The following is a 17,118-nucleotide window of genomic DNA, read 5'->3' as shown; positions in this document are numbered from 1 at the left end:
CCATTTTAACAAGACGGCTGCGATATTCCCCAGAGATTGTAATCTGCATGTTGAAGTAAGTTAGCCTGACTAAACACTATTAGAGGAATGTCACTAAACCTAAACACAAGGACAAAAACTTATCCAAAAAAAGCACAAGTGCCAAAGTTCATGTCAGGTAAAAGCAGTGAATCATGCGTCAAAGTCTAATGACCCAATTACAGCAGATAAATAACAAAGCAACAGAGGCAAGAAGAAATTGGAGCCGGCTCAAGTGGAGGACTTCTCTTCGTCGAGGTGGCGGGCGACGATGTCGAGGCATGGAGTTGGTGCCGGCTTGAGTTGGACCGGATCTAGGCCCACCATGGCCAGATCTGTCGCCGGCCACCAGCCAGCACCCGTGCGCTGCCTCGATCGGGGCTCCGCGCCGCCGCAGTGGAGGCAAGGAGGAGGGCGGGGGAGGTTAGGAGGAGGCCAGATCTACCGTCGGCCACCAGGCAGCACCCATGTGCTGCCTCGGTCGGGGCTCCGCGCCGCCGCAGTGGAGGCAAGGAGGAGGGCGGGGGATGTGAGGAGGAGGCCGGATCTGCTGCCGGCCACCAGCCAACACTCATGCGCTGCCTCGGCCGGGGCTCCATGCCGCCACAGTGGAGGCAAGAGGACGGCGGGGGAGGTGAGGAGGAGGCCGGATCTGCATAGGGAAGGCGAGGAGGAGGGCGGCAGAGGCGAGGAGGGCCGCATCGTTTTCTATATTTAATCCGATCGAATCCGCATTTTCTTGTCCGACTTTACCGTTTTCGCTTTCGCATTTCAGATGTTTCGTATTTCAAATGTAAAGGTAGAAAATGGTTTAGACATTTTTTGACCGTTTTCTACTTTTCTACTTTTAATTTGAAATATTCTGAATTGAAAATTTAGTTTAAACCGAATTTGGCCAACTGCACAGGTCATACAACCCAATTACAGGTTGTTCACCACGCAGCTGTGTTCTTTCTACTGGTGGCCAGCTGCCCTCTCTTATAGACAGCGCCCAGCCTCATCTCTATTCACCTCACAAGATGGTGCTAAATATCAGGAAACCAGCAGCATCTACACGAAAGCCCACCTGAGCCATAGCTCATCAAGCTCATCGGTTTAACCCCCACCTGCAAAGTCAATCATTTGATAGTTTTTGCATCAGCCGAATAAATCTTTGTTACTCAAAAGAAAAATCTGAATAAATCTTTAAAATAAAATACTACATCTATTCTAAAAAGATTAATAAAATTATTCTGACTCAGTTCGAGTTCATGTTTCTATAATATGCACTTGAACTTGATCATGTATGCACTTAGTCATGCACTTGGTCTACGGGTCGGTATTCCGTATTGAGTTTTCGTATATCGACCGTGTTCGACATAAATCCGCTCGAATTGGTTCGTTTTTTAAATTCTCGATAATTCGTAAGTTCACGTTCGTTTTCGTGTCTGGTTTTACCGTTTTCGCTTTCGTTTTCGTATTTCAAATGTAAAAGTAGAAAACAATTTATGAGTTTTTCGACCATTTTCAACCTTAGCGGTGTGGGAGGGAGGGAGGGAGCGAGCAGGTGGAGGCGGGGTGCGACCGTGTGAGTGAGCAACCCGAGGAGGAGAAAGGAGTCTGTGACCTTTTTGTACGTGCAACGTTCGTAGAGACGGCTGGTGATTGAGCCGCCTCTACAAATCATAATACTGGAGGCGGCTCGTGAGTGAGGCGCCCCTACAAATTAGACCCATTTGTAGGGGCGGCTCGTATCACCAGCCGCTCCTGTTGTTCCATTTATAGGGGCGGCTGGTCTCTAGGCTTCCGAGCATGCCACTGTAGGGGCAGCTCCATCACCAGCCGCCCCTACAAAAAAATTATCCCGTTGCTACAAACCGTTTTTCACATAGTGAGAGAAAATAGTCTACAAGCAACTACTTGTTGAGGAGACTTTTAGCAATTTTTCTCTTTGTAGAGGCTCTCTCTAGTATCTTGTATATCTCAGTGGTTAAAAAACTTCTCTTTCATGACCATCATCAACATTTACTCCTGTATAGACATTCTCCATGACTCCATTTGTGTTATAGGCTTCTTGGACTTGTCATCAGAGAATTTAGATTCCTCCAGAGCTACACGTTCTAACAATTTCTCATTAGAATACCACCAAACCATAATTTAGTTCCTTTAGGTACATGAATCCTAAACCCTAAACTCCTGTAGGAATATTTCATTTCATGTAGTTTATGTAGTTGCATTTTCTAGTGCTTTTAGATTTTTGTGCTAGACAACGACACTTTTGCATGTCTCCTAGGACTCCATGACAAAAGATTAGGGCTTAAGACAACATTATACCCTCATGTACATCGTCGATCATCGAAACATCCATTCTAATTAGCATCAGAAAATGCACTAGCAAGTAATGAGGATTGAGGAGGACTTACTAAGTTTTAGTCTCATCTATATAGCACATTTTAAATATCTAATGATTCTGTTGATTACTACCCAATGTAGTATTCTTGGAGTTGAAAAATTAAACCTTATTAACTTCAAAGGAAATATGTGGTCCTATCAGAACCCTCATATACTTAGTAGCATATATAGAGCCAAGGAGAGAACACTCATACAATTACGAAATGGTGGAGCAATGGATACGGAAATATATCATGTATGGATATAGTGACCTATGTCTCATGAGGACCTAGAAAATGATGCTCTTCCGTAGCCCTCTTGAAGGAGGAGATGTAGCGATGGTAATGGTGGAAGTGGCTTTGGTTGTAGAGGCTTTGGCTGCTGGGAAACCTAGACAACATTTTTCATGTTGTTACCCTAAAAGATAGGGCTCGATCTTGATCCCCTGTGACAAGCTTATGAGCAGAAGCAGAAGAGGAGCTCCTGGGCGTATGTGAGGAGATGGATAGACGGGCCATGGATACATAGTTGGTTGTCCGCCTCTACCACAACATGGGCTGGAGGCACTACGCCAGATTTGCACATCACTGCCGGATTTATGAGAACCGGCAGTGATGTACCTTCACTGCCGGTTATGAGCTTGAAAATAAAAAAAATGATTGGGGCTAGGCTAAAACCGGCAGTGAAGGACCACATCACCTAGGTCTCTGATGAGGCCCAATATGCATATTATGTTCGAGTCCATCTTGGACTCTCGGAGTAGTCTGTACTAAAATGGATGCCCAGGACCCATACAAACTCCATTTTTTTGTTCTACCTATGCATAAAAAGATAACCTAACCAATGGTGTTGGTTTCATATCAAAATTCTTTCATAATCAAAGGGAATAGTTGAAACAAGTGGACATCCAGAATCTGTTAGAATGCTACATCACCATCATTTAGGCCATTGTACCTTGCAATGTGTCAGGACTCCTTAGGGATGCGAATAGGGGATCCTTGGCCTCCCCTTAGACTATATATTCAATAGTTGTCGCCTAAGTTAGAGTTTTTGTTTTGCTTTATATCAATTTGTGTTCAAACAGTCATCATTCATCGATTTGTGACACCCCACATTCAAGTGCTTAATCATTCATATGCAATTATCATTTCAATTGAGTTGTGTTCTTTCGAGTTCTTGCTTGTGTTCATCGATTGTCTTGTAGGGATTAGCCTTCTTGGCGAGGTCAACTAGATTGTGACATTATTCATAACAAGAGAAGATGTGGTGCTAAGGTTGCAGGGTTCAGGTCTTTTAATCTAAAGCTAGATCCATGATTCTAAAAATGCATGTTGCATTTTCATGAAACCTCAAAGATGGCGCAAAAGGGTGCTTTAGATCAAAAGCAAGGAGAGTTCATCATCTCACTTGATGAATGCAAGACTCTCCAATGAGAGGCTACTATTAGGTGTTGATACACCTAGCTCGGGACCCCCTTTCACATGCCTCACCGGGCTAGGCCGAATACTTTAGAACCTCTCATTTCTCACAGAACTAGAGATGACACGCGGTGGATATGCCAAGAAGACCCTTTGCCAAGAACATACGAAAACAGGCGATGGCAAAAGGATTGAAGTAGAGAGCTTGTGTTCTAGGTGATCGGGGGCGAAGGTCACAGAGAAGACGCCTTAGCAACGGGACAAGTGGAAGGGAGCCTCATTTTAGGAGTTATCAAATCTGGCTTGGATCTTGTAGCAAAGTGGACGGTAATGCCCACAATAGGGGAATATTCTTGACATCTAGGGTTGGTAGGGGGCATTACGGTCCTCCCGATGTAAATAGACCCTATAAATAGTGCTCCTCAATGAATAAAGAAGGAGGAGGATGAATTTTTGAATGGTCCACTACTTGCTTCTACCTTTGCTTTTCATTTCGTCATTGGTAGTTCAGTGAGGCCAAGGACAACAACAAAGTTTTAGATCACTTTAAGCTCTACAATTTTGGTATAATGAATGTCTTGATCTGACTTCATATGAAAAAGTTATGCTTTTTTTGCAAAACGAGTGAAAACCAGCCTATTACTCTGATTCATGTCTACAACGTCAGTAATAGAGTAACCACCAGGGATAGATAGGTTTTCACTACTGATTCATGGCTACAATGAGTAGTCATATATCACAGTGATACATTATCACTGCTGGTTTCAAAGCAACCGATAGTGATTGATTGTTTTGTACTAGGGTTTTCTAATAGACTTAACGCTTAGTTGGTCATTTTGAGTTAGTATCCAAATTTCTGTTGCTTTTTGATAGCCTATTTTAATTAGCAAGAGCGTTGTAATAATGGATGGTTGAACAAAGCTCTATGGATGTAAAATTAAATTAATTGAAAAAAAATCTATAATGGAAACTTTCAAATGTTATAATGAAGAAAAAAGCTAGTTCCTGCGCTATTTTCGTGGGCTACCTTGATAGCTAAGCTAATCCATGTGTTGTTATTGCTATTGGAGATTGATCATTATCATGCACTATGTCGGTGTCAAATGTGTCCGACAAGTAAATATTTGTAGTTTTGCCGTGCGCTGTGATCGGATGTGGCCTAGCATGCGATGACACAGGATTTATACTAGTTCAGGCAATGTGCCCTACATCCAGTTTCAGTCGGTCAATGACTTTATTCTTGAGCCCAGGTGCTCGAAGTTTGTTGTAGGGTTACAAACAAGTAAGGAATGAGAAGGGGGGGTGTTAGAGGCCCGGTTGGACTCCTGAACCGAGTGGAAGAGAGTGACGGATGCTCAAACGTGTGCTAAGTATTGGAACGTATGCTCTGTGTGTCTGAGCTTATCAGCTATTGAGAGCGTGTAGACTATGTAGCTGTCGAGCTCTAGAGCCATTGAGCCGTCCTTTTTTAGGAGAGAGCACATCCCCTTTTATAGATGAAGGGGATGGCCTTACAAGTCAAAGACGGAAAGGGAGAGAGTGTGTACGGGTGCTACCTAGTCTTGTTGCCCACGTCGTTGGGTACGGCACGCCATCACCCACCTTACTATTCATGACATTCTATACCTGGCAGGCTGCACAGTGTTCGCCCACCTTACTGTTCATGACCTAGCAGGCTATACAGTGTTCGCCTAGGATGGCAAACGACAGCGCCCACAATACCGTTTGTGCTCTGATGCATCTAGCAGGTTGTATAGTGTCTGTCTGACATGGCCTAATAGCACCGTCCTGCAGGTGTGCAGGGCATGGCAGGGTACGGTCCTCGATATTGCGGTTGACTTGAGCGCCTTACCTTATCTGTTCCACCTACTCCCTGGGCCCACACTGAGCAGGAGTCCTGATCGGTTGTTCCTAGTCGGCCCCGACCGTGTCGGTCAGGAAAGAGAGGCCAGTAGAGGTCTAGCATCTCCTCGGTCAGAGGAACAGGGTCAGAGTCAGACTACGGTCCCACCATGACCAGGCCTTCTAGTTAGGGCTTCGACCAGGTCTCCTGGGCAGAGGTGATGGTCGGGGACTGGATCATGGTCTCGACCTATCATTGTGTATCTAGGCCGGTCCAAACGTGTGTTGTCGTTGCGCTGCCTGCTGGGCCAAGTATTGCAAGGAAGCGGGTCCATTGGGGACCCCAAGTTTATGAACCCGATAGGAGGCCCCGAGCCCCTTTGGGACTTCTGTGAAGCCATGAAGGGGCCGTTGAGTTGCCGCTTTTGAGGGTGCACGGGAGTACGATGCTAGAAGATCTCTCGTAAGGAGAGACCATCGTACGTCTCGAACAGGCCCCTATCCTAGATTCTGGATCAGACGACGAAGAGAGGGAGGAGAGCATTATAGCGGAAGAACAAGGATCTTGGCTCCCATGTTTTGCTTCATGCCCTAAGGTGCGGAGAAGTCCTAGGGCTATTCACACATGCTTTGCGTGTTATTGTAAAAGCCTAGGGCTTGTGTCTTTAGCTTAATGAAAGCTTGTATTTGTTTTGTAATTCATATGCCCATTGCGCCGTGGAGGTGGGCTGTTTATTGGAACTTCGGTGTTTTCCCCTTGGTTTATTGTACCACGTAGGGTAACCAAGTAGGATTTAGGAGCCCAGCCTCCATGGGGAGGACTGGTGAAGGTTGCGGAGGCGCATCATGGGGATATTGGCAGCTAGCCTCTGATGAGGGGATCGGCGAAGGCCATGGAGGCACATCAAGTAGACATAGGCGCCTAGCCCCTAAAGGGGGGAACTTATCGGTAGTCTATCTTCTACCAGGTGCGTGCGAGCACACCCGGTGAGTGTAGCCTCCGAGGCTCTGACCGACTGGTGAGTCGGTCGGAGGTTAGTACTCTTTCCTAGGGCCATAGACTCCTGTGTTCCTTCTAGTCGGAGTGTTCACCCGTGTTCTTCCCACCTAGGGCCTACATGGTCGGTTGGATTGCTGAGTCGGGGTTGGGTGGCCCAAGCCCCTGAGCCCCATTGGGCTCAGTAGGGGTCAGTCGAGTTTCATGCATCACCCGACCCATGGTTTCCACAATCGGAGGGGTTGAGCTAACGTCGCTTGCCTCAATGGCTCGAGTGACGCGCTCGGTGAGCTCACTAACAAGCATGTCCGAGTGGAATCCAGGTCCATCATTCATAATGGGGTCGACATAGCCCTCATGTGGCATTCCACTACTCCTTAACCCACCTCCCGGTAGATGATGCCCAAGCCATTCTAGAGACCAACTCAGGTGTCCCGCTGGCCTCTAGTCGATGTAGATTTTGTGGGCATGGCTTGAGTTAGGATCGAACGAGAAGGTCAAGATGACCATGTCTGCTTCTGAGCGGATTAGCCAAGGGCTGCTAGGGCTCATCTATGTTTTCTCTCCTGGCTCTATTTGACGTGAGGCAGCCTCGAGCCCTTTGTGGGCTGGCCTTTGAACCCCAATCAGTCGCCGCTCATATCGAATGAGACGACTACCGCTTCGTGACACAACACGAAGCGTTGTGCTACAACAATTGCATATGCATTGCTTGGATGTATGGGATGAATGTATGGATGAATATATGACTGAATGTATGAATGCATTTATGTGAATGGATGAATGAATGCTCATGCACTAGAAAAGTAAAATGGGGGTTGGTAAAGTTACCTTGATGGCTAGAGTGTGGATTCGAGGAGCTCCTATTGGATATGTCCGAGTGGAATTCGGGTCCGTCATTCAAGACAGAGTCGGCATAACCTACATGGGGCATCCCATTGCTCCTTACCCATTTCTTGGCAGCCACCCGATCCATCCGATCGACTTGGGTGACCGGCTGGCTTCTCCTTGATGGAGATTCCATTGGTGGGCCCCTCCAAAGCTTTCCTAGGAAGGCGGAGGGTTGTTTGCATGTGGTTGTGCCTCGTTTCCCTTGTCCGGGTTGCAGTAGTGGTGGGCCCCGCATAGGCCACATCCCACTAGCCAAGCGATGTTCCGTCGGGCAGGCACATCCCATCAGCCAGGCCATGTCCCGCCGCATGTCCTTTCGCATTTAAATAGGGGGAGGAGAGGGTTTTTTTCTCCCATCTCTTCGCCTTTCCTTCACCACCACTGCTTCCTCTTCCTTCTTTTTGCTAAGCACCATCGTGCACTGTGGGGGTTTCTAGGAGAGAGGAGAGCAGAGCGAGGGAGAGGAAAAACTTATAGATCTGTTCGTAGATCCGTGGCGCGATGTTGAACTGTAGACCTTCCAATGTGGACGAGGAGGTGTTGGCTGCCTTCACTGAGAAAGGGCTACTCCTGTCGAAGGAAGTGGCGTATTGGAGGGCTCCCGCGCTAGGGGAGGTTGTTCCTCAACCCCCGGCCGACGAGGTTGTCTCCTTCCTTGCCTTCCATGAGCGCGGGCTAGGGTACCCCACGCATTGGTTCCTGTGCGGGCTCCTCAACGAGTGGAGCCTAGAGTTATAGCACCTCAACCCAACTAGGGTGCTGCACATCGCTGGCTTTATCACCGTCTGCGAGACCTTCCTCAGCATGGAGCCGCACATGGACCTCTTCTGATCGATCTTCAGCAAGCGGGCCCTATCTGAGGGGAAACCGCCTAGAATCGCTCCAGTCGATGGGTTCGCCCTGCAGAAGCGGCCTAAGCCGTTGGTCCCCTACCAGGTGTACTCCTCTAGTGACTCCAATTGGGGATGGCACGGTGAGTGGTTCTACATCAGGAACCCAGCGGAGGCGCCATTCCCAACGTTCACCAGAGAGAGGCCGAAGAGGAAGGAAAGCTGGTCGTGGGGTCCTGCCCATCGGTAGAACAAGCTGGAGATCATCGAGATGGAGCTTTAGAGGCTCGTGCGGCATGGCCTCGATGGATTGCGGGTCTTCCATACCTTCTTCTACCATCGGGTCACCCCATTGGCGGAGAGAACATGACCCATGTGGGAATACTCTGGCCTAACGGATCCCGACCGCACATCACCAGAGGAGTTGTCAAGGGATGAAGTTTGGAGTTATCTTGATTGGGTGCTGCAGTTGGGGGATGATGAGTCCCTCGAAGGGACGTTCGGACCTCTCCATGACGTGAAGCTATCTAATCTGGTATACTCCTTTCCCGAGACCTTTTTCTATTTTGTTTTGATCTTTAGATCAATTTTAAGCCGCCTGTTTCGTAGGGGCTTGTAGCCTATAAATCCCAGCCACATCTTCTGAGAGGGGTGGAAGGCGTAGCTCGGCTAGCCACCTAGAGGGAGATCATGCTTGCTAATAAGAAGAAAACCGCGAAGGACCGGAGGAGTTTTGAGAAGAAGGAGATCAACCGGCGGTTCCATGGTGGTGAGCACCGGGAGGAGGTGGAGGAGGAGCTTGAGTTGGATGACCCCACAAAGTCGGGCGACGATATGGGTTCCTCGAAGGACAAGGGAGATGAGGGCGCTACCATGACCTTAGAGGAGCGCCCGTGTGCCTGCGCTGCGCCTGTCTATGGCGGGCATGGTATGGAGACGCACGATCATGCTCCTGAGTCAAGGAAGCACGCCACAGGCGAGGATGCTGCTTGCAAATGGGAGGTGAAGCGGGCACAGTCGCCGCGCCCTTCGGAGGCGTCGTCGGCTTCAAGGCCCCCTTCTCCAAGTGTGGCAGAGAACATCGGTCGATTGGGGGGACGTGATCGTTCCCCTATGTCTTTGGGGTCGACATGTGTGCACGACCCCCAACGGGGAGATGCTCCACCAGTTGCTCTAGTGGTTTCACCATGAGCTAGAGGCCATAGACGTTCATCTCCAGTTGCTCCGGTGGAACCCGCCATGGCCGTTCGTGGGCCGAACAGGAACCGGTCGGGTCACCCCCACCCTTGGTTGATTCGAGGGGGCATGGGTCGCGACCCTCGAGCGATCCTCATGTCAAACAAGGACCGGCCGGGTCACTCCCACCCTCGGTTGATCCGAGGGGGCACGTGTCGCGACCCTCGAGCAATCCTCATCCGGTCAACTCGTCGTCTGCCGGTCGGGGTTTCAAGGTTCTACCGCTTTTCATCTGGGTATGTATTCATGCTTCCATTTGTTCTCATAGTTGAGTTTTTGATTGTGACTAACCTACGCTTGTGCCTTTTTTGTAGTGGCCAGGAGCCAGTAGGACTGGGGATCTCCCACCTCCCATGTGAGAAGAGTGGAGACCCAGCCTACGGCGGGTTGCGAAGAGCGAAGGGAAGTAGGCTGGTGCTGGCATGACCTTCCTTAATTTGTGTTGCATCTTCCCAACCGATCATGAGCACGGCAGCGGCCGTGATGTCGGCGATCCCCATGGTGATGGTAGAGGCTAGGTCAGAGGTGACTCTTGCGGTCCCTCTCCCACTAGTCATGGAGGAGGAGAGGAGGGAAACTGGGCTCCCCATCTCACCCCGCGGAGGGGTGCTCGGTTCGCCCGCCTGGTCGAAGTAGGAGGGGACCAACGGAGCCATGGCCAGGGCAGAGGTAGAGCAGCCACCGGTGAGCCATGGCGTCCTAGTGGTGGACACCCCCCTAATAGTGAGGAAGACATCGGAGTGATGCCACCAACTGTCCAGCCATCCTGAGAACGGGTGATGATCCCGTCGTCGGTTGGTGCTGCGATGGTTGGATCTTCCGGAAGGGTCACTAGCGACCCATGAGCTGGTGTGGCCTCACCCCAATGAGCCGAGAAAAGCCAAGTTCGTTCTTCGCGATGAGGAGGAGGTGAAACTTTGGCACCTGCTTGGGGAGAGAGGGTTGTTGATGGGGTCTGATCTCGCTCTTACCAGGGAGAAGCTCAAGGAGGCCTTGGAGAGGGTTGAGCTCATCCATTAATCCATGACCATCGACCTGCCCCGTGTTGTGGAGGTAAATTTTCTATGTTCATGGTGTTGTCTTTTGATTTCATCCATTAGGCTGTGATGGTCATCTCAAAACGCCTGCTACTTGTCACATAGGACTTGGAGACGATGTCGATCTGCAAGTCCTGATTTCTCCAGGATGAGCACAGTCAGATGGAGCAGGAAGTGGTAGCATTGCAGTGGGTCGACGAGCTTAGGCGCAAGGTAGAATCTGCCTGCTGTGAGTCCCAAGACCGGACGGCAAAGGCGACGGGAGCCCGAGAAGTGGAGCGGCGCGTGGTCGCGCAGGTGACTACTGCCAAACAGAAGCTTCACATGGCATTGGCTCACTTGGTGGGGACCAAGGCGGTGCTCTGGAAGTCCTTGGAGGCTCTAGAGGCAGAGCAGAAGGTCCGGTCGGACGCTGAGCAAGAAGTGGTCGCGCTTCAGGGGCAGATGCTCAGGGCAGAGGAGTCAAACACTCGACTGCTCGAGAGGGTGGCCCAGTAAGAGGAAGGGATTACCGTTCTTGAAAGCGCCTACCTCAGTACATAACTGTCCTGCCCTCGATTGATGTCTTGAAATTTTCTTTTCCTTGCTCCTGAATCTATCGTCTGTTTCTAGAATTGGGTGAAAGGTCAGCTCTTTGGAGTAGGAGCTAGAGGCGGCCAGAGCGATGGCAGGTTAGAGCATGGAGGTACTGGCTTAGTCCCTAGAGGAGTGAAGCATTCTCGAGGTAGAGCTCGACCAACTCCACAATATCACATAGGTGGTGGTCCAGGTGAAGGCATCTTCAACACCAGATACGCGTAGTGTGGTACGGCCATGAATTTGGCCAGAGCTGGCCGACCAAGTATGGCGTGGTAGGCGGTGTCGAAGTCGGCGATGTAGAAGTTGACATGCTCGACGCGGTAGTTGCTTGCTGTGCTGAACTGAACTGGTAGGGTGATCTCTCCAAGTGGTCTAGATGCCCTTCCAGGTACCACACCCCAGAAGGAGGAGTCCGAGGGTGTGAGATCTGATATCACGAGGCCCAACTCCCTTAGGGCTCCGGCAAAAAGTAGGTTCAAAGCACTGCCACCATCAACAAGGACTTTTCTGAAGACCACCTTCTGGATGGTTGCGTCGAGGACGAGGGGGAAATGCCCTGTATATGGTATGTCTGCCCACTGGTGAGACCTGCTGAAGATGATGGGGATCTCGGACCATGGGCGATAGCTGGGGTCGGCGGTAGTTTCCTCTAAAGCGACGGTGAGCACTCGTCGGGCTGCAAGCTTCTGTTCCCTTCGACTCTCAGTGGAGGCGAGGCCACCAAAGATGGTGGTGACCACCTTATCTTGGTCCTGAAAGGTGTTGTTGTTGTTCCTAGGTGGTCGGTGACCTCTAGCTCCATCGTTTATGTCGTCATCGAGCCTCTTGTCCTGGAACTCCCTAGCTAGACCAATGCAATCCTTCATCTTGTGTTTGGCATTCTTGTGAAGAGGGCACGAGCCATCGAGGATCTTTTGGTACTGCTCGTCGTAGTTACGCTTGGCGTGAGGTTGACTAACGGCGGTGAAGATGTGTTCTAGCCGGTGGCGGCGACTTTGGCTAGGCCTGTGTCCTCCTGTTCGCTCACGACCGCTATCGCGATGATAGTTGCAGTCATCGGGATGGTGGTCACTGTGACGTCGGTCATCGAGGCGATCGTCGTATTGGTGAGGTGGTTGCTGAGTGACTGCATCCTCGTTGAAGCACACCTCAGCTTCCTCTGCATCGGCGTACTGGTTGGCGGTAGTTATCATTTCGCCGATACCTGTCGGTGGCTTACGGTTGAATTTGGAGCAAAGCTCGTGATGGTGGGTCCTCGGATAAAGGTGGTGATGACTTCAGCTTCCATGATGTTGGGGATAGAGTTTCGCATCTTGGAGAAATGCCGGATGTAGCGGCGGAGGAGCTCAGATGGCTTCTGGTTGATGAGGCTGAGATCATGCTTCGTGCCGGGTCGAGTACACGTGGCCATATAGTTGTTGGTGAAAACTTTCTTCAATTCTTCCCATGAGCCGATGGAGTCCGATGCAAGGCTGGTGAACTAGCTCATGGCGGGTGGCATGAGCATGATGGGGAGATAATTTTCCATGACGCTGGTGTCTCCTCCCGCGGCGCGGACGGTAGTGGCGTAAGCCTGCAGCCACTGAGTTAGGTTCATTCTTCCTTCGTAGGGCTCGACCCCGGTGATCTTAAAACCATGGGGCCATCGAAGCGTCCGGAGTGCCCTTGTGAAAGCTGGGGGCCCCTCAGGGTTGTCGACACCGTAATCTATGGCGTTGTGGTCGGGAATAGGCTCGAGGGCAGAGTCTAGGTTGCCGTACTCCTTTTCGTAATCCTGACGGCGACGTACTTCATCTTCATGGTGACCAAAGCGACGTTGCTCGATATGCCGCCACGCATCCCGGAGGTTGCTAAGATGTACTCTAGCATCCTATTCGACCTCCTAGTCATGCTAGTGATGGTGTTCGGCGCGATGCCCCCCGGGTCCCCCCTAGAGAGGTAGTGATTGGTCGGCGAGACGGCTTTGGCTTGGGCGGCGATTGGTCCTCGGTGCAGCTGATCGGTGAATCGTGCTCGTAGAGCACAAAGGTCTCTGATCCTCGCGGATCTCATTGACCTAATAGTGAGCCGCTTTAAGCATGGCAGCGATCTTGGCGAGCTCGGGCGTTTGAGGGAAATGAGCGAGCTCGTTGGTGGCTACTGCCAAATTGGCGCTTGGAGTCTTGAAGACGTCGTGGTCGTCGACGAGGAGGAATTCTTCGTCGAGGTCGCGGTAGAGCGGGAGCGGTCTTCCCTGAGAGTCAAGCCGATTATTCCGAGCAGCCTCGGCCCTCGCAATGGCTGCCTTGTTTTCTCGTCGCTGCGCGCGGTTGACATTCCAGTTTTCCCGAGCAGCGCACTCCTCCTTGGTTTCACCGTTCCGGGGAGGACTGTCGACGCTGACGTTGAAGATCGCACCACCTCGGAAGGGTGGAAGGAGAAATTGATCGGAGGCGGTTTCGGCGAGGGTCTCCGTAGAGCCCTGAGACTCGAAGCCTGGAGCTCCTTCTGAGATGGTCTGGAGGTGTTCCCCAAGGCTCCGACCTAAGTGTAGCGTGTTGACGGCTAGCGGAAGTTGGACGGCGACCTGGTCGGCGAGTTTGCCCCTTTGGGCGTGTTGGTAAGCGGCGGCGGCGTTGGTGAATCTGAAGGGTAGGGCCGTAGCCCCTACGGTTTCCCAAACAGCCTCCGATAGATCTGGATTGAAGGGTGGTCGGCGCTGAACCAGAGTGTCTAGTGCTGATTCGGCGACGGAGAGGCAATCGGCGAGCTTCAGACCGACCCGATCAATGGATTTGATCAGATCGTCGTTGTTGATCGGCCTCCTCTAGTAGTGAGGAAGCAAACGGCGAGTTGTTGCCGAAAGAGACCTCGGAATTGCCTCTGAGATTGGACCTGCAGTTGCAGGTGCAGGGGTGGCCGGCGCAGAACCGATCTGCTCTGGCTCGAGGACCTCTCTGACTCCGTCAACATTGATGACCCACGAGATGGATCTGACCGTGAAAATCTAGCCAGGCTGCAGAAGGGATGAAGAGCCTATGGAAAAACCATCTTGTTCGATAAGGAAATAGCACACACACCCCTACCTAGCGCGCCAACTGTCGATAGAATATCGTCGGCAGTCCTCCGAGGGGTATCCCACAAAGGTAGATTGATCGGCAGAGGAGCGCGAGATCAAGAACAAGAAGGCAATAGAGACACACGAGTTAGATAGGTTCAGGCCATCAGTATGACGTAATACCCTACTCCTATGGTCTGTTGGTTTGTATTAGCTATCGTATCATATGTCGTGATTTTAGAGGGGGCCCCTGCCCATCTTGTATAGTCTGGGAGGTAGGGTTATAAGTCGGTTAGATCTAAGAGATAACTGGAAAGTAATAACTGATTACAGGAATCTTGGGATCATACATATCCTAACAGATCTCGTAATATCTTCAGGATATCTTTCCAATGTCTTGCGGAAGACGCCGAGCAGAGTCGTGCCTCGCAAGGCTTCTTCTTGTAGACTGGGCCACCCCTAGGGGCGTAGCCCATGTGGTCTGTTGTGGGTATCTGGGGTCGTACACCCCACAGTCGCTGAGGTGTTCGGGTCGGGCCCTAGCACCAGCACCCTCGCCTTCCAGCTGGTGGAGGTCCCGAACGAGGTTCGGGAGCTCATCTCCAATGGCATGTTCTATGAGATGTTGAGGGTGTTGATGTCGGTGGTGACCCACTACCCTGACCTGGACTTCGTGGCCGCCTACAGAGGGTATGCCAGCGGGTGGAGTTCGGACAAGATCCAGGTGCTGGGGGAAAACTTGGCGCTGCATGCATAGGTGGTCACAGGTGTGCGCTAGGAAGACATCATCTAGCCTATCATTGTGGAGGCCAGGTCAAAGGCGAGCGTCATCTCACTCGCAATTGAGCCAAACATCGTTTCGACCATAGCCGAGCCGAGCGCCGTTGTCCCGACCATAGCCGAGTTGCCTTCATCTTTGCCGACCGCACCATCCACCGATACGACCGGAGGACCACAATAGAATTGTACAAAAGTAGTTAGTCTTTGTAAAAAGATAAATTTGTGGGGGGAGCCCCCGTGTGAACAGTTTATGTTCTTTTGTGATGAAATCAATCATGAAGGGAAGCTTGTCTGCCCGTCCTTGTTTTTATCCTTACGCAACTTTGCTTTTTGCCCTTTGCTTTTCACACCTGCCCGTTGACCATGGGCTACAACCTTAAGAACTCGGGCATGGCCAGCGAGGCTCAGCTGCTCATAACCTTAGGTCATGGGGGCGGGTCTGATCAGTCGGGAGGCTAAATCATAAGTTACGTAGGGTAGTTAAAGGAACAGGACACCCTTTCATTTGAGCGAAAAGTGTTACTAAACGATAGTAATGTGGGAGTGGTATCGCACCCCTATGGAGCCCCTAAGAGACTTAGGCCAAGAGTGCTCATGCTAGGGTGCTGTAGGAGCGAGTTTTAAATGGAAATGAACAGTAAAGATCGAGCTTAGGGAATGAAACGACGTAACTATTTGATGTTCCATGTGTTGGTGAGAACGTTGCCGTTGACATCCTTCATCCGGTTGGCACCCAGTCAGATTGCCACGTCCACCATGTATGGTCCTTCCCACGGTGGAGAGAGCTTGTGCTTGTCCTTGGTTGACTCGGTGCTCCGGAGTACGAGATCACCGACCTCGAGGGTCCTTGTCCTAATTTTTCTCTTGTGGTACCTACGGAGAGTTTGCTGGTAATGAGTGGAGCAGATGATGGCCATCTCACGAGCCTCCTTAAGCAGGTCAACCACATCCTGCTAAGCCTCCATGGCTCGGTCTTCGTCGAAGGCCCTCACTCTTTGGACGCCGTGATCGAGGTTGGTTGGCAACACATCTTCATCTCCGTACACCAGGAAGAAAGGGGTGAACCCCATAGATCGGTTTGGAGTCATTCTTAGGCTCCAAAGGACTACCAGGACCACTACAACCCATCACCCGGCATACTTTTTGAGTCAGTAAAAAATGCGGGGCTTGAGTCCTTGGAGGACCATGCCATTGGCTTGTTCGACCTGACCGTTAGTACGCGGGTGTTCGATAGAGGCCCAATCGATCCTAATACCATATCCATCACAAAAGTCTAGGAACTTCTTGCTGGTGAAGTTGGTTCCGTGATCGGTGATGATACAGTTAGGAACACCAAACCGATAGATGATGTTGAGGAAGAACTTGACAGCCTCTTTCGAGTGGATGTTAGTGATGGGCTTCACCTCGATCCATTTGGTGAACTTGTCCACCACCACGAGTAGGTGAGTGAAGCCACCTAGGACCTTTTTGAGGGGCCCAACCCTGTTGAGGCTCTAGACTGTGAATGGCTAGGTGGTGGGGATGGTTTGTAGCTCCTTCGCTAGCAAGTGAGTTTGCTGAGCGAAGAACTGGCATCTTTCACACCTACGAACAACCTCCTCTGCGTGATGGAGTGCAGTGGGCCAGTAGAAACCTTGGAGAAAGGCTTTCCTGACTACGGACCTCGAGGCCATGTGATGTCCACAGATTCCAGTGTGGACATCGAGGAGGAGCTATTTCCCATGGTCAGTCGGGATACACTTCATGAGTACTCTCAATGGACTTCGTTTGAAAAGTTCATCACCGATGGCAATGAACATCTTGGCGCATCAAGCGACATGTCGTGCTTTAGTCTTTTCTGGTGGGAGGACTTCTTTGAGGATGTAGGCGAGCAGCGACGCTCTCTAGTCAGCTAGGTCAAGTGTCATCACGGTGGTGTCACCTGTCAAAGTTGCGATAGGAATGTCGGGGCCTGAGCCCCGAGCGGGTCAGGGTCAGATCGCATAGAGCGCCAGAGCCCCCGAGCGCTTGGTCGGGATTGAGCCACAACATAGTCGGATGCTCCAGAACATGGGCAGACAGCTCGTGGAGGTCGTTGATGAAG

The sequence above is a fragment of the Miscanthus floridulus genome, chromosome 10 (genome assembly GCF_019320115.1).
Source record: "Miscanthus floridulus cultivar M001 chromosome 10, ASM1932011v1, whole genome shotgun sequence".
Classification (NCBI taxonomy): Eukaryota; Viridiplantae; Streptophyta; class Magnoliopsida; order Poales; family Poaceae; genus Miscanthus; species Miscanthus floridulus.
Note: the sequence above shows the minus strand (reverse complement) of the source record.